This window comes from Bombina bombina, chromosome 6, assembly GCF_027579735.1.
Source record: "Bombina bombina isolate aBomBom1 chromosome 6, aBomBom1.pri, whole genome shotgun sequence".
Classification (NCBI taxonomy): domain Eukaryota; kingdom Metazoa; phylum Chordata; class Amphibia; order Anura; family Bombinatoridae; genus Bombina; species Bombina bombina.
This window is the reverse complement of record NC_069504.1, coordinates 584,624,605-584,647,163: the sequence shown is the minus strand read 5'-3', so window position 1 is coordinate 584,647,163 and position 22,559 is coordinate 584,624,605.

Below are 22,559 nucleotides of genomic sequence, written 5' to 3'. Positions count from 1 at the left end.
GCTCAGAAGCAATGCACTACTGTGAGCTAGCTGTGTCTCACTGTCTCACCCAATGTGTTCAGCTTAGCCCCAGTACAGCATCGATCTCCTTCAACAAAGGATACTAAGAAAATGAAGCCAATTGTGTAATAGAAGAAAATCTGAAAAATATTGTATGCTCTGAAACCCGTTTTCTTTCATGATTATGTCCTTTTAAGGTCTATTTCTCAGCTCCATGTTTATTGTATAATATTTTGCAGCGAAAAAGGGGCATGTTATTTCTGTAGTCAAAAATTCACAGTTTTGAGAACTATAAAACCCATAATAAGTGATAATATCTTCCATATAGAAAATGTTCCCAAAATTATCTGACAGATTAAACATTATAGCATCTTGCTATATAATTTAAAAACTAATCTATAGTTCAAGATTAATAACCTTTAGATTATAATTTATCTTAAATAGAAACTTAAAAAAATAAAATTATATATATATATATATATTTATAAATCATTGATTTTATATCCACCCTGCTTAGAACACAGCAGCACCACCACACAAGCTCAGTGGTTCAGTAGCCAGGTCAGTGACTAAAATGTAATGTGTAATAGTTCTTTAATCATCCAATAGGCAATGTTCTGAGTAAAAATCCTTGGAAGGGGTTCCCATTAAAAATAATTGTGTTTCACTATATTGCTTTGAACCTTGAAGAAGCAGCAATGCATTACGGGGAGCTAGTTAACACATTGGGCAAGCCAATAAAATAATGCATATATGTGCAGCCACCAATCAACAGCTCCTCAGTCTTCCTAGGTATTTTATTCAACAAATGATATCAAGAGAAAATAGCAAGTAGATAATAGAAGTAAATTGGAAAGTTGTTTAAAATCACACGCTCTATCTCAATCATGAAAGAAACAATTTGGGTTTTATGTCTTTTAAAAATGCCGCTAATCGCTGACAGTACAGTATGGAAGTGATACTAAATGTATACTTTACCTTCATGTCCCTTTAATGCTTATTTTTTCTTAAATCCCAGTCACATTTGTGGACTTCTTTAGTTTTTGTGAAAATATCTTCATGGAGATGGTATTGTTTTTGTAACATTTGCTCTTTAATGACGGCTGGAAAAATTTTCCACTTAATTAGCCCCTGAGGAAAGCACAGTGTTGAATTATCTGAGAAATCTCTGCTTGTTGTTATTTGTCTTTTTACTCTAATTATATATCTGTTGAATATATGTGAAACGACACAGGAATGAATAATCTACAATTGCTATTTTGACTTGTATTTATTAATTGGCCTAAACTGAGAAAAACAATTTTAAAACTTATGTAGACTAATTTTGTTAAAGGGACATGAAATCCCAAAAAATCTTTCATAATTCAGATAGAGCATTTAATTTTAAAACAACCTTCTAATTTGCTTTGTTCTCTTGATAGTATAAGGGACAGTGTAGTCAAGAGTAAACTCTTATGATCCAGGTAGGGCATGCAATTTTAAACTTTCGAATTTACTTTAGCATTAAAGGGACACTGTAAACCAAAATTTTTCTTTCGTGATTCAGATTGAGCATGAAATTTTAAGCAACTTTCTAATTTACTCCTATTATCAAATTTTCTTCATTCTTTGGTATCTTTTATTTGAATTGCAAGAATGTAAGTTTAGATGCCCGGCCCATTTTGGTGAACAACCTGGGTTGTCCTTGCTGATTGGTGTATAAATTCAATCCACCAATAAAAAAGTGCTGTCCAGAGTACTGAAACCAAAAAAAGCTTAGATGCCTTCTTTTTCAAATAATGATAGCAAGAGAACGAAGAAAAATTGAAAATAGGAGTAAATTAGAAAGTTGCTTAAAATTTCATGGTCAATCTGAATCACAAAAGAAAAATTTTGGTTACAGTGTCCCTTTAAATTTGATTTGTTCTCTTGATATTCTTTACTAAAAAAACTAAACCTAGGTAGGCTCATATGCTAATTCTAAGCCTTTAAAGGCTGGCCTCTTATCTCAGTGTATTTTGACAATTTTTCACAGCTAGACAGCGTTAGTTCATGTGTGCCATATAGGCAAACATTGTGCTCACTCCCGTAGAGTTATTTATGAGTCAGAACTCATTGGCTAAAAATGCAAAACTGTCAAAATAACTAAAATAAGGGGCAGTCTGCAGAGGCTTAGATACAAGATAATCACAGAAGTAAAAAGTTAATAATATAACTGTGTTGGTTAAGCAAAATTGGGGAATGTGTAATGAAGGGATTATATATGTTATTTAAACAAGGAAAATTCTGGAGTAGAACAAACTCTTTAAATGTTTAAAAGCATATCTAAGGTAGTCTCAGGAGCAGCTGCTGATTGGTGGCTGCACATAAATGCCTGTTGTCATTGGCTCGCCTAAGGCCCGATATTCAAAACCTCACAGCTCAGATGAGATGATCAAAGATGTCTCATCAGAGTGGCTCCTACTTTACAATACAAGGACTAAAAAAATCCCAAAGATTTTGTGGGATTTCTCTCCATGCCGGCGAGGTTTTGAATATCGGGCCCCCAGTGTGTTCAGGCTAGCTCCCAGTAGTGCATTTGCTGCTCCTTCAACAAAGGATATCAAGAGAATCGTGCAGATTGATAATGGAAGTAATTGCAAAGTTGTTTATCACATTGAGTGCTAAGCACTTTCCCACTTGGTGCTAAGCTTTTTAAGTTTTTTTTTCCATCTAAAGGGGAGGCTTCATTCATTACTGTTGAGAATTAAGAACCTGGCCAACAGGAGGAGGCAAAGACACCCCAGCCTTTGGCCGTCAGACTTTGCGGACCAGCTGGAATCGGTGGTTTCTAAAGTGATCCATGCCATACCACGTTCTGCTAAGCGCAAGCGTAGGGTGTATCAGGGCGGTCGACCCAGGGTTTGTCCTTGCCGATGTAGATCCAGAGGCTCTATAACGAGGTTGAGGCCCCACTCCGATTCTTCGGAGGAGGCCTAGTCTGGGTCGGAGTCCGCGTAATCTAAGCCTCCTGCTGCAGAGGAGCCTGGTTATAGGGTTTAGGATGGAAAATTTGCGTTTTCTGCTGCGACAGGTACTACTCTGGAGGTTCCGGAACCTAAGATCCCGGAGGAACCTGCAATTCCTAAACTTGACAAGGTATACGAGGACAGGGTGGTGCCCCAGACTTTCCTGGTCCCCGTTAAGATGACAAATATTATTAAGAATGAATGGGAGCGATTAGGGTCACCTTTTTCCCCCTTCTTCTTCTTTTAAAAAACAGTTTTCCGTTCTGGACTTTCAGCTTGAGCTGTGGGGGACTATCCCTAAGGTGGATGGGGCTATCTCTACGCTCGCAAAGCGGATGACTATTCCCCTAGAGGATAGCTCGTCATTTAAGGAGCCCAAGGATAAAAAGCTGGAAAAGATGTTGAGAAGGATGTTTAGCACACAGGGTTTGTTTTTCAGCCTGCAGTGGTCGTGGTGGGGTCGCCGGTGCTGCGACATATTGGTGCGAATCCCTGTGTGACATGTTCGAAGGGGAAATTTCCATTGACGAGATACAGAAGAAGATTAAGGGCGCTGAAGGTCGCCAATTCTTTCATCTGTGATGTCAATATGCAAATTATTCGCCTGACTGCTAAGGTATTAGGTTTTTTTGTTTTAGCGTGCAGGGCTCTGTGGCTAAAATCGTGGTCTGTGGACATGACCATCCAAGTCGAGGCTGTTGACCCTAGCCTTTTCAAGGGAAGATCCTGTTCTGTCCAGGATTGGATTTGATCATATCCACGGTTTCAGGTGGCAAGGGAGCTTTCCTTCTGCAGGATAAGAAGGCTAAACCTAAGGGATCTACTTTCGTCCCTTTCGTGCGGACAAGGCCCAGCGCCAGCATCCCACCCGTGAAAGCGGACCAGTCCAAGGGATCTTGGAAGCCAGCTCAATTTTGGAACAAGTCTAAGCAGAGTAAGAAGCCCGCCGAGACCAAATCGTCATGAAGGGGTGGCCCCCGACCGGTCTCAGGATCATGTAGGGGGCAGATTATCTCAATTCTCAGATGTTTGGTTTGCAGGACATTCAGGACCCTTGGGTTCTAGAAGTTGTCTCCCAGGGTTACAGGATAAGGGGTCAGATACCATCCACCCGAGGACAGATTCCTCCTGTCAAACCTGTCTTCAAGACCAGAGAAGAGAGAGGCCTTTCTAGATTATGTGAAAGATCTCGCCTCTCTAGGGGATATCGTTCCAGTACCCCTAGCAGAAAGGGGTCTAGGGTACTATTCCAATCTTTTGTGGTTCCAAAGAAGGAGGGCACATTCCGCCCGATTCTGGACCTAAAGTGTTTGAACAAGTTTCTGAGTGTTCCATCGTTCAAAATGGAAACTATCAGATCTATTTTGCCCCTAGTTCAAGAAGGACAGTTCATGACAACTATAGATTTGAAGGACGCTTACCTTCATGTGCCAATTCACAGGGACCAACTTCAGGTTCCTAAGATTTAAGTTCTGGATCAACACTTCCAGTTTGTGGCCCTTCCTTTTGGTCTGGCGACGGCCCTGAGAGTCTTCACGAAGGTTCTGGGGGAGCTGCTGGCAGTGGCCAGATCCAGAGGCATTGCAGTGGTGCCTTACCTGGATGACATCCTAGTTCAGGGCGCTGTCGTTCAGCCTCGCAGAGGATCATTCGAAGGCTCTCTCACGGTTGGAGAGATCAACTCAGGAAAGAGTTCCCTGGTTCCCAGCAACAGGGTAGAGTTCCTGGGTACATAATAGACTCTATGTCCTTGAGGATATTTTTCACAGATCGACGGTGCAGGAAGCCTTGTGTCAAGCTGGTCTTGCCCTTCAGTCCTCCACAAGCCCGTTGGTGGCTCAATGTATGGAGGGTGATAGGTCTCATGGTGTCGAGCATAGATGTCATCCCATTCGCCAGGTTCCATCTCAAACCTCTTCAATTATGCATGTTGAGATAGTGAAACGGTGATCATTCAGATCTATCACAGCTGATATCCATGGATGCTCGGACTCAAACTCCTTCTCTGGTGGACCCGTCTGGAGCAAATCTCTGTGGGGACATCCTTCTAGAGACTGTCCTGGGAGATTGTGACAACGGAATCTCTCCTTCCGATCAACATCCTAGAACTTGCAAGCAATTTACAATGCTCTGAAGGCATGGCCTTCTCTGAAGAGTTGAGTTTCATCTGATTCCAGACCGACAACATTACCTCATTGGCTTACATCAACCACCAGGGGGGTACGAGGAGCTTCCTCGTGATGAGGGAGGTCTCTCGGAATCTGGAGTGGGATAAGTCCCACGGCTGCTCGCTCTCAGCGATTCAATTCCAGGTATGGACAACTGGGAAGCGGATTTTCTCAGCAGACAATCCTTCCATCCGGGGGAATGGTCTCTTCACCCCGAGGTGTTTGCGGAGATTTGTCTCAGATGGGGGAACGCCGGAGATAAGTCTTATGGCATCCAGACTAAATTCCAAGCTGCCTCGATACGGGTCGAAGTCCAGGAATCCCCAGGCAGAGCTGACAGATGCCTTAGTGGTTCCTTGGGGGTTCAGCCTAGCTTACTTTTTTCCACCGCTACCACTTCTACCTCGTGTAGTGGCACGCATCAAACAAGAGCGGGCCTCGGCCATTCTGATTGCTCCTTCGTGGCCGTGTAGGACGTGGTTTGCGGATCTGGTGGAGATGTCATCCTCTCCGCCATGGAGGTTACCCTGTCGCAGGGATCTGCTGTCACAGGGCCCCTTTCAACATCGAAATCTAGATTCTCTGAGCTAACTGCGTGAGATTAAACGCCTAGTCTTAGCCAAGAGAGGCTTTTCTGAAAGTGTGATTGATACTCTAATTCAGGCAAGGAAGCCAGTCACTCATCGCATCTACCATAAGGTGTGGAGGACTTACTTGTCCTGGTGTGAGAAGCTCAGATATCCTTGGCACAAGGTGAAGGTATCCAGGATTCTGGCCTTTCTCCAAGAGGGGTTGGAGAAAGGTCTTGCCGCTAGTTCCTTAAATGGACAGATTTTGGCATTATCAGTTTTGTTGTGTAGGAGACTCTCTGAGCTCCCTGACATCCAATCTTTTGTTCAGGCTCTGTCTAGAATCAGACCTTCTTTAGACAGTCGGCTCCCTCCTTGGAGCTTAAACTTAGTCCTTAAGATTTTGCAGAGGTTCCATTTGAACCTATGCATTCCATTGACATTAAGATTTTGTCCTGGAAGGTTCTCTTCCTGTTTGCTATTGCATCGGCATGCTAGTTGCCTTGCAAAGTGACCCTCTTATCTGGTGTTTCATGCGCATAAGGCTGTTCTTTTTTTCTGATCCCCAAGACTTACACTGTTGGAAAGGTTACCTTTCCAACGATGGTCTTGTGGGTCTGTAGCTGCTTAGATGTCTGAGATAGAGGCTTCTAAGCAGCATGCCCCTTGCTCCTATACTTAACATTGTTAAGTTTAAATAAAGTTGCGCTGTGACTCATCACTTCATTGCGCGTGACGTCACCGTGCATAACGTGAAGCCCCAGCGATGCCTGTCACTATACAGGCCCGATTGCCGGGGTAGGAGCGGGTGGGAGTCCCCAGATCTCCCTCAAGGTGGGAGAGTACTAGCGACGGCTCTGAGCCGTCGTTAGCACCAGAGTGGGAAAATCTGCGACAGCTCAGAGCCGTCGTTAGCAATCAAGGGGTTTAAAATAATATGCTCTGGTTGAATAAGGAAAGAAAATGTTTGTTTATAATGTCCCTTTATTTCTCATGTTACATATGTTTGCTAATAAAATAATCAGTTCTTGAACAAATTAAAAAATCCTAGTGTGAAAGGAACTTAATGAAATCCAATTGTAATGTATAGACTGTATAATACACATGAAGTATTGTATATATGTTCATGTTCTTGCATCCCTTTATCATTAAAGCTTGTATTTGTATCACATTGTCATTAAAGTAACAGCATGTTGTATTGCACAGCACATGTAATCATAGAGCATTCATCCAGTCAATCCTCTTTCCTGATGGTTATGGTTCATATTTCCATTTAGCTATTAAAGGGACACTGTAAACTAGATTTTTCTTTGCATAAATGTTTTATAGATGATCCATTTATATATAGCATATCTGGGAGTGTTTTGTTATAACGTATAGTTTTGCTTATTTTTAATAACATTGTGCTGATTTTCAGACTCCTAACCAAGCTCCGAAGTATCAGATGTAGACTTAAGTCTACAGATTCCTGTTTGTGTAGGGGGTATTTTTTTATGCAGAGGGGGGGGGGGGTCTGCTCTTACTGCTTTCTTAGCCCCTTTCAGAGGGTGTCCCAACTTAACCTCATCAAAAGCGCTATACTGGGAGCTTCTAATAAGTTTTAAAAAGGTTTTATACTGGATTTTTAGATGATTATATGTGCATATTCTTCTTTAAAGTAGTGTCTATTACATGCAGTTATAGAAAAATTGGTGTATACTGTCCCTATAATTCTCAGGATTGGGAGTGGTCTTGGAAACTGTTAAACTCAAGGGACATGGTTACTCTTTTCATCAATCTTAGAACTCAGAACATTTTTTCTCAACCGTGTTTTTATTGGCTTCTAAAGTCCTTCATTTGCTGCTTTTATAAGTAGTTCACAAAGGAGGCACACTTTGTTTTCCTAGAAGACACTGAGAATGGAGACACTCATTCTATGGACTTTATCTCACCAGAAGTTCTGATCTATACCTCAAGGACCAAGAATCCTCAAGTGGATATTGTACATAGCTTTATTCCATAGCCTATGTTTTCCTCACATTGTCATGATATCCGACTTTCTGCAGGATCATCAGTGCATTATTTTCATTAGTCTATTCTGGCCCCAAAAAAAACTTCCCTCATAGATCTAATCTTGTATTCTTCTCGTTTTTGCTCTACATCAACTTTCTGTCTCTTTGCCCATTGCTTTAACTCTTACTTGCCACTCTTAGCTGTAGATGCCTGATTACTGAATTCTGACATGCAAGGTTTCTCCTTGTTGGTCATTAACACACTCAAGAGTGCACACACTCAGAAACCATTAAGTTCTGTTTGTGCCTTTAGTTCTAGGTAGAATGTTTATCTATTTCTAAGTCCCTTTCTATATCTCAAAATCTGGATTTCCTTTAAACAGGTTTTCTACAAGGGCCTTTCCAGGAGTTATGGGAGGTTCCAGATTTCCCTCTTTCTTGTTTTTTTATTTTCCATCATCTTTCTTCACCAAGTCATATAGACTTTTCTACAGACTCTGAAACAGCTTTGCCTATAGATCAAGGCTTGATTTGCCTATAGTTTTCAAAGTAATCTTGTATTCACCTTTTGAATCCATGCATTACATCTCAATAAAACTATACACATTTAAGACACACACGAACAACCCTGTTTTAGTGTTCCCTTTTCGTTTGACCCCCTTTTTGCTCTTCTAGCTTGCCCGTTCACTTGGTTAAATATGAAACTGGAGGTATGGGGAAATGTGAAAGAGAATAGCGGGTTTTCTGTTGAACAGATTCTACCTTTTTCGTGTAGGTGTGTTAATATTGACCCAGTGTACAGAGTCATCTGCTGCTTTCTGTGCTGTTACTCGGAATGTGATTTTTTTTAAATGTAGCTGTAACTAAAAAAATGACAGATTTTTAAATGAAGAATCCAGTGCAGAAGGAGTAAATTGTTTGTTTGTGCTTAGTGATAGATTCAAATAGTCTCTCTTTGGCTTGTAGTCTATTTATCAAAAGTATATAATTTCCCTGTTTGGTCTCTGAAAACCATATTGTCCTAGTATGTTTTGAGGGAAACACCATGTTCATAGAACCAAGCTTTCTTTATTTTTATGTATTAACTGAAACTGTACTAACCCTGAGTATTTCAGCAGAACGTGAGTACAACAATCCTTTTAAAATGCATATGCAATGATTTTACTGATACAACCTAGATAAATATTTAATACCTGTATCGCTCTTAGTATTGTGATGGGTAACTGCTAATTTCCTTCCTGAAAAGCAAGAAGCTTTTAAAGTCTTACGGGAATCCAATGGGGAATATAGAATAGACCTGGTATGTTTTGTATTAGAGAATTCGATTTAAAGTTTTTGTTTTTGTTTATTTGTAAAGCAGAATCTCTAGAATAAGTTCATGGAGCTATATTGCAATCATAATTCGAGACATTTAGTAGTACTGTAGATATTCGCTTGCAGACTTCATGGACGAGATTACATATACGGCGCAGGCTTCAGCACAAGCACTGCAATCTGCGCCACCCATAATTTCACCTCACGCATCGGGGTGTCCAATAAACCCGCCGGCAGTTCATAAAGTGCCGTAAGTCTGATAAACTAGCAATGTCCAGAAATGAGCGTAAATACAAATTTTTGGAGTCGCTAGTGACTTATGGCACTTAAGGAACTGCCGACGCCTAAGAAAAATAAACAAAATATCAAATCTCCCGTAAAAGTCTAACACGCCTCCCAAAAATAAGCCCAACGTAAAAACCCCTATATCCGCCATCAAACCCACATCAGAATTAATAAAAGTATTAACCCCTAAACCGACAAGCCCCCACAATGCAATATGCCTAATTAAACTATTAACACCTATATCCACTATCAAACCCACACCGCAATAAACCTATTAAAGTATTAACCCCCAAATCCGCCAACCCCAACATCGCAAACTACCTAATAAAACTATTAACCCCTGGGGGGGCGGGTCCGAACACCGACCAAGATGGCTGCTTTTTAATTTCAGCTGAGTTCTGGAGCAGTTAGATCCGCTATCTATCACTCCATTGACCGACAACCTAAATCCTATCACACTGCTGAGTCACAGAATAACACCTAAGGAAAGGATTTATTGGTTTTCTTATCTCTCTACACTTCGAACTTTAGCCTAGCAGACCAGAATAAATGAGGTGCGCAGCGGAGGCCTAATCACCGGCCTGCACCCTCGTTTACCCTCCCGATTCCTGAAATATCAGGCAAAACAGCTATATACGCTATCATAAATTTCTGGAGCACAGAAACGCTACCTATTACTTTGTACCCTATCAAGAACTATACTCCGTAATCCAGCCATGGAAGGGTTATATTATGCAATACAGGCCATGCTGACAGACTTCGAGATTCAGATACACACAGCCATAGAAGATGCAATGAGACCACTGAGCCAGGGTATTCCTAACTGCACCGTGAGTTGTCAGGAGTCTGTCACCGATAGCAATGGGAAGATAGACTTATGCTGGCAAGATCCAGAGAGAGACAACACGGAGCTGCAGAGAGCTGACCAATATAAAATCGAGCAGGTTTCTGCATACCCGTCTCCTACTATCAAGTCAACATATACTCCGGACCCCCCAACAGCCCAGAGGGGGACACAGAGAGACATATTAGCAACATGGGGAGTGCAGGAGCCACGGACCATGAGAGATGCCGTATTGGCCAGATCCAGGGGTGCCTCTGACAACGACCTGATCGTGCCTTTTGCCAAATATAGAACAACCGGCTACCGACTAGTGAATACATCGATTACAGATACTGTGATGATCCGCAGACAATACTGGATGGTGGTTGGGACACTAACTGCCGATGTGGGGACACTCCGCAAAGATAAGGCCACGCATAACGGACTCCTATTGTTATACCCAGCTCCCTTGCAGAGCATTAATGAGGCCGTGGATGGCAGGGTACGACTATATGGTGCAGACATGGGACTTCAACTATGTAGAGTTGGTGTGGGGTAAGACAATCCTTTTTTAATCGCTGCTGCAGCATACCATACCCTATCCCCTTACTAAGACTCATTACGAAGCTGTCTGGCTAACAGAAGATCTCTCAAGGGACCTGACGGTCTGAATTTTAAGATCAAGACTGTTTTTGAGTCCAATGCCTAAGCTAAGCGGTACTGATATGTTGTATGTGGAGTGATTTGTTGTGCATTTGGAAGTGTACATTATACCTACACCCTTCTTTATTTACCAATTTTGTTATGTCTATGTAAGCGATATTTGTTTGTATACTGTGCTGTTTTGGATGGCTTAACATTCATGCATGTGTTCCTTCCGTGTTAGAAGTGCGCACCAATATCTCAAGCTAATCTATTATTGGTTAGAAACAAGCCCTGCATACAGGATGTTAGTTTATATTTGGTACTCCGATTTTCAAAATAATTCTATGTCTCTAAATTTTTTGATTACTCAGAAGGACAACTCTACAAAATACTAGAGCTTCTCCCATTTTTTGTTGCTTCACATTATGGGTTATTATTTAAGGTAACTGGTTATAGAGGGTCTACTTGGCAACTTCCTGCTCTGTCGTTCTGTTTTAAATGTTTTAATAATACTCAGTGTGCGAATCCTGTTTAGAGGTGCTGAATAACAACTTAGCAGTTAACCCTAGTGCTAATACGCTGATATAGATGATTATAATGGCCAGCAATGTTCAAACTGGGGTACAAATAATGTGCTATTATTAAGCATCTCATTTACAGCTCTTAATGTTTGCTTGCCAAAAGTTTGTATGTATGTTTAGGGCAGTATTGATCCATATAGGCCTGTCACTATGTTATAATACATACTTTAATAATACTAAGCCCAGGAGTGGCTATGGATCAATTTATATCCATCAAATGTTACTGTTTTATTAAGGTCCAAGAGTGACCTACTATTACCAAAGGAGTATTATATAATTGGAAAAATGAGGTTATTATATTTGTTCACTTAACTTCTGAATATTATATATCCAAGACTGTACACTATACTATCAATGTGAACGTTATCTCAAGGTCTGTAATTTTTAAGTTTTGTCAATTTTGCTAATGCCGTTTATGTATTTATATGCCTCAATAAAAATATTGGAAAAAAATAAAAAAAAATAAAGATAGATATTAAAAAAAAACAAAAAAAAACTATTAACCCCTAATCCGCTATTAACCCACAACGCAAACTACCTATTAATGTATTAACCCCTAAACCGCCAAAGCCCACAACGCAAACTACCTATTAAAGTTTTAAACCCTAAACCGCCAAAGCCCACAACACAAATAAATAATTAAATTACTAAGCCCCCTAACCTAATACCCCCTAAATTAACCCAAATTATCTACATTACAAAATACTAAAGTTACTATTAAAATTAAAAAAATAACACTACTTTAATTTATGCTTAGTTTGGTTTTTTTTAAAGGGACAGTCTAGTCAAAACTAATATTCTGGTGTAGACTGTCCCTTTAAACTACAATTACAGAAAATAAAAAAAATCTAAGATTACAGAAAATAAAAAACAAAATGATCAAATTTTAAAAAATTAAACCTAATCCCTATGAAAATAAAAAAGCCCACCCCAAAATAAAGACGCCCCCTAATCTAAGAATAGGGCTTTTTGCAGGGCATTGCCCAAAGATAAACAGCTCTTTTACAGTCAAAATACACAAAGTCCCCCCCTAACAGTAACCCTCCCCATCCACCAAACCCCCTATAATAAAAAAACCTAACACTAAAAAACCTAAACTACCCATTGCCCTGCACCCTCGTTTACCCTCCCGATTCCTGAAATATCAGGCAAAACAGCTATATACGCTGTCATAAATTTCTTGAGCACAGAAACGCTACCTATTACTTTGTACCCTATCAAGAACTATACTCCGTAATCCAGCCATGGAAGGGTTATATTATGCAATACAGGCCATGCTGACAGACTTCGAGATTCAGATACACACAGCCATAGAAGATGCAATGAGACCACTGAGCCAGGGTATTCCTAACTGCACCGTGAGTTGTCAGGAGTCTGTCACCGATAGCAATGGGAAGATAGACTTATGCTGGCAAGATCCAGAGAGAGACAACACGGAGCTGCAGAGAGCTGACCAATATAAAATCGAGCAGGTTTCTGCATACCCGTCTCCTACTATCAAGTCAACATATACTCCGGACCCCCCAACAGCCCAGAGGGGGACACAGAGAGACATATTAGCAACATGGGGAGTGCAGGAGCCACGGACCATGGGAGATGCCGTATTGGCCAGATCCAGGGGTGCCTCTGACAACGACCTGATCGTGCCTTTTGCCAAATATAGAACAACCGGCTACCGACTAGTGAATACATCGATTACAGATACTGTGATGATCCGCAGACAATACTGGATGGTGGTTGGGACACTAACTGCCGATGTGGGGACACTCCGCAAAGATAAGGCCACGCATAACGGACTCCTATTGTTATACCCAGCTCCCTTGCAGAGCATTAATGAGGCCGTGGATGGCAGGGTACGACTATATGGTGCAGACATGGGACTTCAACTATGTAGAGTTGGTGTGGGGTAAGACAATCCTTTTTTAATCGCTGCTGCAGCATACCATACCCTATCCCCTTACTAAGACTCATTACGAAGCTGTCTGGCTAACAGAAGATCTCTCAAGGACCTGACGGTCTGAATTTTAAGATCAAGACTGTTTTTGAGTCCAATGCCTAAGCTAAGCGGTACTGATATGTTGTATGTGGAGTGATTTGTTGTGCATTTGGAAGTGTACATTATACCTACACCCTTCTTTATTTACCAATTTTGTTATGTCTATGTAAGCGATATTTGTTTGTATACTGTGCTGTTTTGGATGGCTTAACATTCATCCATGTGTTCCTTCCGTGTTAGAAGTGCGCACCAATATCTCAAGCTAATCTATTATTGGTTAGAAACAAGCCCTGCATACAGGATGTTAGTTTATATTTGGTACTCCGATTTTCAAAATAATTCTATGTCTCTAAATTTTTTGATTACTCAGAAGGACAACTCTACAAAATACTAGAGCTTCTCCCATTTTTTGTTGCTTCACATTATGGGTTATTATTTAAGGTAAACAAAAGAGAAAAGAAGGTTGGCGCTTACCACTTCCAGAGATCCGTGCATTCAGGTTGCGTTCGCTTCAGCGTAGGCACATGTCCTTCGTCCGGTGATGCTTCCTGGAGCTCTGGTCCTAACGCCTCCGCTTCCGGCGTACACTTATGACGTATGTACCAAACAAACAAAGGAGCCTGGCTAACAGAAAGGATACTTTCACAAATCTTCACCAACCTCTCGGTTCAGGGACATCCATGAAGGGAAAACACACACCGGTCAGTATACTAAAAACAGGATCTTTATTGGAGTGGATAAAAACAAAGTAGGAGACAAGGCTCCATTAAACAGGAGAAAAGGCTACAGCTTGACTGACTGCAGACATGTTTCGCGTGTGTCTACACGCTTGTTCACTGCTGTCTGTCAGCTGTACAATTTGCCTCTATTTAAAGAGGCCTGTCTCAATTAAAATCAAATTTGCATTTAACCCTTTCCCTTCTAGTTTGATTGATGGTACACAGAGTCAGATGAGAAACAAAGTCAGATACTAAGATCATATACATATAAATAGTTAACACTGGAAAGACTAAGAAAAACTCTATATGGGTAAATATTGGATGTTTTAAGGCTGTATAAGGTTAAAGAGCTCTTAATATTTTCTACAAATATACCTGATTGATGAATTCTTACTTGGATTTATTAAATAAATAAATTAACATCGCTCTCCTTATTAATACCATTAGGGTGACTGGTTTTTAACTCAAAAATCCACTTTGCTTCCTTAAAATTGAGTCTATATTCCCTGTTACCCCCTCTTTTATGTTTCTTCACATAATCAATTGCCTGTATACAAAGCAATGAGGCATCCCCCTGATGCATATTTTTAAAATGTCTTGAGACCGGTGTATCCCTGTCTGGGTCCTCAATGTCTCGTATATGTTCTAGAGCCCTATCTTTGACACAACGTTTCGTTCTACCAACGTATTGGATCTGGCACCCCCTACAGGTCAGGAGATATATGACATGTGTTGATTTACAATTTAGACTAAATTTAATGTCATATTCACGGCCTGTTACTGTAGACTTAAATTTGGTTCCCTCTTTTATATAGTCACATGTTTTGCATCTCTGTGCTTTGCATTTGAAGAACCCTAATCTATTAGGTAACCATGTTTTTTTATGTACAAAGGGTAAATCAGATGGGGCTACCATATTCCCAATGGTGAGACCCTTTCTTGATACAAATTTGCAGCCTTCTCTTGTGATCTCTTCTAAACCTGAGTCTACAGCTAAGATGGGTAAACTCTCCTTTATAATGTTGCAAATTTTATTGAACTCCAGACTGTAGGGGGTGCTAAAGACAATTTTATTTTTTGTAATTTTTCCCTTTTTGTATTTGTCTCCGTGCTGGTTTTTGTATTTTAAGAGATTTTCCCTAGGTATTCGATCTACCTCCTCTTTTGTTCTTTTTAATAGTGGCTCTGGATACCCTCTTTCTATTAATCTATTTTCCAAGATTTTGCATTGAGTATCATAGTTTTGTTCATTTGAACATATTCGTCTGGTTCTCAGGAACTGACCTTTTGGGATTGCCTTCTTGACATGTCTAGGGTGACACGATTTATAATTTAAAATTGTGTTGCCACCTGTGGGTTTCCTATATACTGTAGTATTTATTATATTTGCTTCTGGATCCACCACCAACTCCAAATCCAAGAATTTAATGGTGGTCCTGTTATACTCTGCTGTGAATTTTAAATTCATATCATTGGAATTAATATTCCTGATGAAATTTTGTATGGATGTTTCATCTCCATTCCACACCACCAACAAGTCATCAATGTACCTTCCATAGTATACAAAATGTTCCTTTAGAGGATTGCCATCTCCATAGACGTGGCACGCCTCCCACCAACCCATGAACAGGTTGGCATAGGAGGGGGCAAATTTTGCCCCCATGGCAGTGCCACGCCTCTGGAGATAGCAGTCCCCCTCAAAGATGAAAAAATTATGTTGTAACAAAAATTCTATAGCTGTAAGTAAAAAATAAATAATATCTTTGCTATAGTTAGAAAAATTATTCAGAAAATAAGATACTGCCGTCAGACCTAGGTGGTGTGGAATGGAAGTGTACAAAGATGTAACATCAATTGTAAGAAACCTATAGGATTCCTGCCACTTAATTTGATTTACTTTATTTAATACCTGGGTTGAGTCTCTAATGTAACTCATTAGTGTCCCCACTAATGGTTGTAGATAACAATCAACCAATTCAGATAATGGTTCGAGAAGGGAGCCCACCCCCGATATGATGGGTCTACCGGGGGGATTTAGGTTGTCCTTATGTAGTTTAGGAACAAAATAGAAAATGGGCGTGAGTGGAGTAGGCGGGAGTAAAGTGTCAAAATAAGTTTCCTTGAATGCACCTGCTTGTTTGCCTAGTTGCAAAATATCTTCCAAATTAGCTCTAAATTTTTGTGTGGGATTAAAGGTTAATTTGGTATAGATTTCTGGGTCATTTAATTGTCTTAGGGCTTCTGAGATGTAATACCCACGGTCCATGACCACTACATTCCCACCTTTGTCTGATTCTTTAATCACTATATCATGATTGCATTTTAGTTTGTTTAGAGCTCCTTTCTGTGTCAGTGTAAGATTGTGTAGATATTGACTTTTTGATGATTTTTGGGAGGTCAGATTTTCAGACAATTTTATTAGTTTTTGTTCCACTGTGCGCTGAAATATATCTATACCAAAGGAGTATTATATAATTGGAAAAATGAGGTTATTATATTTGTTCACTTAACTTCTGAATATTATATATCCAAGACTGTACACTATACTATCAATGTGAACGTTATCTCAAGGTCTGTAATTTTTAAGTTTTGTCAATTTTGCTAATGCCGTTTATGTATTTATATGCCTCAATAAAAATATTGGAAAAAAATAAAAAAAAATAAAGATAGATATTAAAAAAAAAAAAAAAAAAAACTATTAACCCCTAATCCGCTATTAACCCACAACGCAAACTACCTATTAATGTATTAACCCCTAAACCGCCAAAGCCCACAACGCAAACTACCTATTAAAGTTTTAAACCCTAAACCGCCAAAGCCCACAACACAAATAAATAATTAAATTACTAAGCCCCCTAACCTAATACCCCCTAAATTAACCCAAATTACCTACATTACAAAATACTAAAGTTACTATTAAAATTAAAAAAATAACACTACTTTAATTTATGCTTAGTTTGGTTTTTTTTAAAGGGACAGTCTAGTCAAAACTAATATTCTGGTGTAGACTGTCCCTTTAAACTACAATTACAGAAAATAAAAGAAATCTAAGATTACAGAAAATAAAAAACAAAATGATCAAATTTTAAAAAATTAAACCTAATCCCTATGAAAATAAAAAAGCCCACCACAAAATAAAAACGCCCCCTAATCTAAGAATAGGGCTTTTTGCAGGGCATTGCCCAAAGATAAACAGCTCTTTTACAGTCAAAATACACAAAGTCCCCCCTAACAGTAACCCTCCCCATCCACCAAACCCCCTATAATAAAAAAACCTAACACTAAAAAACCTAAACTACCCATTGCCCTGAAAGGGGCATTTGTTTGGGCATTGCCCTTAAAAGGGCATTTAGCAAAGTAAACTAAACATTTTATTTTAAAATTGCAAGGTGTTTACTGGCCTTTTTAAGGCCACACATAAATTGATGGCTATTAAACTAATAATAATATATTTCTAAATATGATTAAGATAAGGTTGCTATGTTCACCCCTCCAGAGGTCTCTTTTTTTTACCTTTTCTTTTAAGTTTTGGAGGCCTTGGTTGCCACCAACCAGATGTCCTCAAAGCACAAATTTTTAGTTTTGCTTTTTTCCTCGGGCTGCAAAACAATAGCGCTCATTCTTTGCCCTGCTTTACCCAGGTCCACAAAAACAAGTGCAGAGGGCCGAATTTGTCTTATGGGCTGCCAGTTGACCATCCCTGGCATAAAGCATGAGATGAGAGAAGATGTGGGACACTAGAAGCTGTTGAAAATACAGGGGCATACCCCCCAACTGTCACGATTTTTGTGGGACAGTCCGGATTTTAGGAGTCTGTCCCCCTGTCCCGGGTTGCTAGCCATCTGTCCCGATTTGCACCAGGCATTTTTTTTTAAATTCTATTGGGCCCTTACTCAGAAGCAGTTGGCTTTGCTCTCACAGGGTTAGATACCTGTTAGATTCCCTGTGGAAAAGGAATGGTGTGTGGGTTAAGCAGGAGTAAGGAGGCTATATACACTCTGACAACAGGTAATGGTGACCTCTCTAACCTACCTCTGGTAGTGATGATGTCTAACCCCTGGTGCTAATACTAGCATGCCTTCCGTTTTATACAATGAGCAGTGCTAATACCAGGGTAACAAACAGTGGTAGCTGCAGACTGCCAGCTAATGTGCTTGCCAACCCCAGGACCCCATACAATGAATTACAGATAACCATATATGATGTAGTGTGTGTGTCTATCTGTATCCATAACTCTGTGTGTATATCTGTATATATAAGTTTATGCTATGTAGTGTGTGTGTGTCTGCATGTATAAATGTAAGCTATGTAGTGTGTGTATGTGTATCTGCATGTATAAGTGTGTATCTGCATGAATAAGTGTATGCTATGTAGTTAGGGTTGCCAGTTGTCCTTCAAAAAAATACCGGACAGCCAGCAGTTAACGTGCGTACGTGTGTGTATCGGAGGGGGGAGGGGCATGGATGGTGGCCTCATGGCAATAAAAAGGCACACACATTATTAGCGTTCTTATTATATATATATATATTTATATATATATATATACTGTGTATATATATATATATATATATATATATATATACATACTGTGTGTAATATATATATATATATATATGTATGTATATATATATATATATATATATATATACACTGTATATATATATATATATATATATATATATATATATATATATATATATATATATAATCCCAAAAAGAAGCAGGCACTCTCCGTTTGAATTTCAAAATAATTTTACTTTGTGATGTTTCGGGGTTTCACCCCCGTCCTCAGACAAACAATTTCAGTGAACCAAAAACAGTGATATACTTATACCCCCCTAGCACCAATTATGTATTCAATAAACCAATAATGTAATAAGCAATAACAGATACAATCACCTAAACTCCATCATGTTCCGGCTCACAGCGGTGCACACCCGGCGCATCCATTGCGTCATCTGCAAGGAGACACCGCACACTAGTGGGTCACACCCCCGGAAGCTGCCAACCACCTACCCGTGCCAACCACAGCAAATATCCGTCATCAAAAGACGTTGTATGTGGCTGGAGGCTCAATTCCCAGTGATCGTTTAACCAACAGTGAAATCCTGTGTGAAAAGATGTGTAAAAAAATATACATTATCAATATATACAGCATATAATACAAAATTAAAAACATAAACAACATTTCCCCATCAATTGCTAATTCTATTTCTATTAAGGTGACACACAGCCTGTATACCAATATTAAAACCGCTGTCAGGTGTGCATAATTATTAGGCAACTTCCTTTCCTTTGGCAAAATGGGTCAAAAGAAGGACTTGACAGGCTCAGAAAAGTCAAAAATAGTGAGATATCTTGCAGAGGGATGCAGCACTCTTAAAATTGCAAAGCTTCTGAAGCGTGATCATCGAACAATCAAGCGTTTCATTCAAAATAGTCAACAGGGTCGCAAGAAGCGTGTGGAAAAACCAAGGCGCAAAATAACTGCCCATGAACTGAGAAAAGTCAAGCGTGCAGCTGCCAAGATGCCACTTGCCACCAGTTTGGCCATATTTCAGAGCTGCAACATCACTGGAGTGCCCAAAAGCACAAGGTGTGCAATACTCAGAGACATGGCCAAGGTAAGAAAGGCTGAAAGACGACCACCACTGAACAAGACACACAAGCTGAAACGTCAAGACTGGGCCAAGAAATATCTCAAGACTGATTTTTCTAAGGTTTTATGGACTAATGAAATGAGAGTGAGTCTTGATGGGCCAGATGGATGGGCCCGTGGCTGGATTGGTAAAGGGCAGAGAGCTCCAGTCCGACTCAGACACCAGCAAAGTGTAGGTGGAGTACTGGTTTGGGCTGGTATCATCAAAGATGAGCTTGTGGGGCCTTTTCGGGTTGAGGATGGAGTCAAGCTCAACTCCCAGTCCTACTGCCAGTTTCTGGAAGACACCTTCTTCAAGCAGTGGTACAGGAAGAAGTCTGCATCCTTCCAGAAAAACATGATTTTCATGCAGGACAATGCTCCATCACACGCGTCCAAGTACTCCACAGCGTGGCTGGCAAGAAAGGGTATAAAAGAAGAAAATCTAATGACATGGCCTCCTTGTTCACCTGATCTGAACCCCATTGAGAACCTGTGGTCCATCATCAAATGTGAGATTTACAAGGAGGGAAAACAGTACACCTCTCTGAACAGTGTCTGGAAGGCTGTAGTTGCTGCTGCACGCAATGTTGATGGTGAACAGATCAAAACACTGACAGAATCCATGGATGGCAGGCTTTTGAGTGTCCTTGCAAAGAAAGGTAGCTATATTGGTCACTGATTTGTTTTTGTTTTGTTTTTGAATGTCAGAAATGTATATTTGTGAATGTTGAGATGTTATATTGGTTTCACTGGTAAAAATAAATAATTGAAATGGGTATATATTTGTTTTTTGTTAAGTTGCCTAATAATTATGCACAGTAATAGTCACCTGCACACACAGATATCCCCCTAAAATAGCTATAACTAAAAACAAACTAAAAACTACTTCCAAAACTATTCAGCTTTGATATTGATGAGTTTTTTGGGTTCATTGAGAACATGGTTGTTGTTCAATAATAAAATTAATCCTCAAAAATACAACTTGCCTAATAATTCTGCACTCCCTGTATATATATATATATATAGGTGTGTGTGTGTATATATAGATTTTGCATTCCTATGTTCTTCACATAGAAAATAATGTACTTTTTATTATTAAATATAATACTGTTCAAGTATCATGTAAAATACATATCTATACCTATATTTATATATATATATATATATATATATATATATATATACACGTATATAAGTATAGGTATTTAAATATAGGTATAGATATGTATTGTACATGATACTTGAACAGTATTATATTTAATAATAAAAAGTACATTATTTTCTATGTGAAGAACATAGGAATGCAAAATCTGGGTTTGCAACTTAGAACTATGTGCATTATTGAAATATTAAATATAAAATGTTTTTAAATTTTTTTTAAAAAATATTTAAAATGATTATACATACTGTCAAATATATATGCTATGGATTATTTACAGTATGTATAATCATTTAAAATATATATTTATATATATTTTTTATATTACTCCTTCAATAACTCGCGTTTCAGATAGAAATTCTTCATGTGTGCTTACTCGATCTCGTTAGTCCTAACTTGCGAACCCCCAGATCGCTAAGATCCTCTGTTTAGCATAGTTTACTTTCGAGTGGGAACACTAAATTTTGCTCCACTTGTAATCTAGCCCCAAATTGTTAAAAATGTAATTCAGAAAATTTATGTTTATGGTGAAGAGTTAAACTGCAGTTGTATTTGTACGAATTTGTATTATTTACACAACTCCATATTGTATTTAAAAAAACATTTTTAAAATGTATTGTGAAAAAAATCTGAGAGCCAGTTGCTTTGCAGTGCTGCTCCTTATTTGACTGTTGTCTTCAAACAGCACTTTGTTCTGGATGCACTGTTAAGGAAAATTTACACAGTGCAGCCACAGGTTAGTGCTGTTTGAAGAGAACAGCCTGATGCAGAGTAGTGCTGCAAAGTGAAAGAGCCAACAGACCCTGCATGTGTCCCATTCTTTCTGCAGACATGCTGCATTTTCTGCGATGATATTTCAGATCACAGCATGTTCTGCCTTGGGGCAAGAGAACAAAGCAAATTAGATAATAACAGTAAATTTTAAAGATGTTTAAAATTACATGATCTATCTGAATTAAGAAAGGGGAAAAAAATGTTGTTCATGTCCCTTTTAAGTATTTGTTTAGAGGATAGCATAGAAGAGTAATGTAGTGTTTTGATTTATTTTGTTACAACACAGGCTAGACAGCAGTGATGCAAAGATTAGTTGCTTAAAAATGTGTGATTCTTCTTTAATAAATACAGGCCTAAATAAATTCTTACTGCCATGAATTTCCATTTGGTTCCTCAAATATCCTACATTCCAGCTTCAAAGTGTTAAAAGCACATTATGCTGCACATAATATTTGAAAGGATTTTTCATAGTGATAGTGCTGCAGAAATTAACGTTTTTAACTGTCAAACGTGTGATTGCTGTGCTACTCTCTTGCTGAATGGGTTCATTCTTCTAAAGGTGATTTGCTGATTACTAGGATTTCATTTTCCCACCTCATCTTGGCAGCTCCATTTATTCTGCTCTCAACCTTTGGAAGTGAACAGACACTACTAATAGGATAATAATTATAATAATTGAAAAACCATTCTTTTTATCTCCTGTAATATCTGCCAAGAAGCAGACAAACAAAGAGCAAAGTTGGTTATAGATTTCTGTGGGACAATTACAACATTCAAGCAGAGTTTGCTATATAGAATTTCTCCTCATACAGAAAACAATTATACAAAATGCAGTCAGCCACAAAACCAGTAGAAAATAGTGCTTAGTGGCATCACACGTGGCATGACATTTGTGCATCAGTAAAGT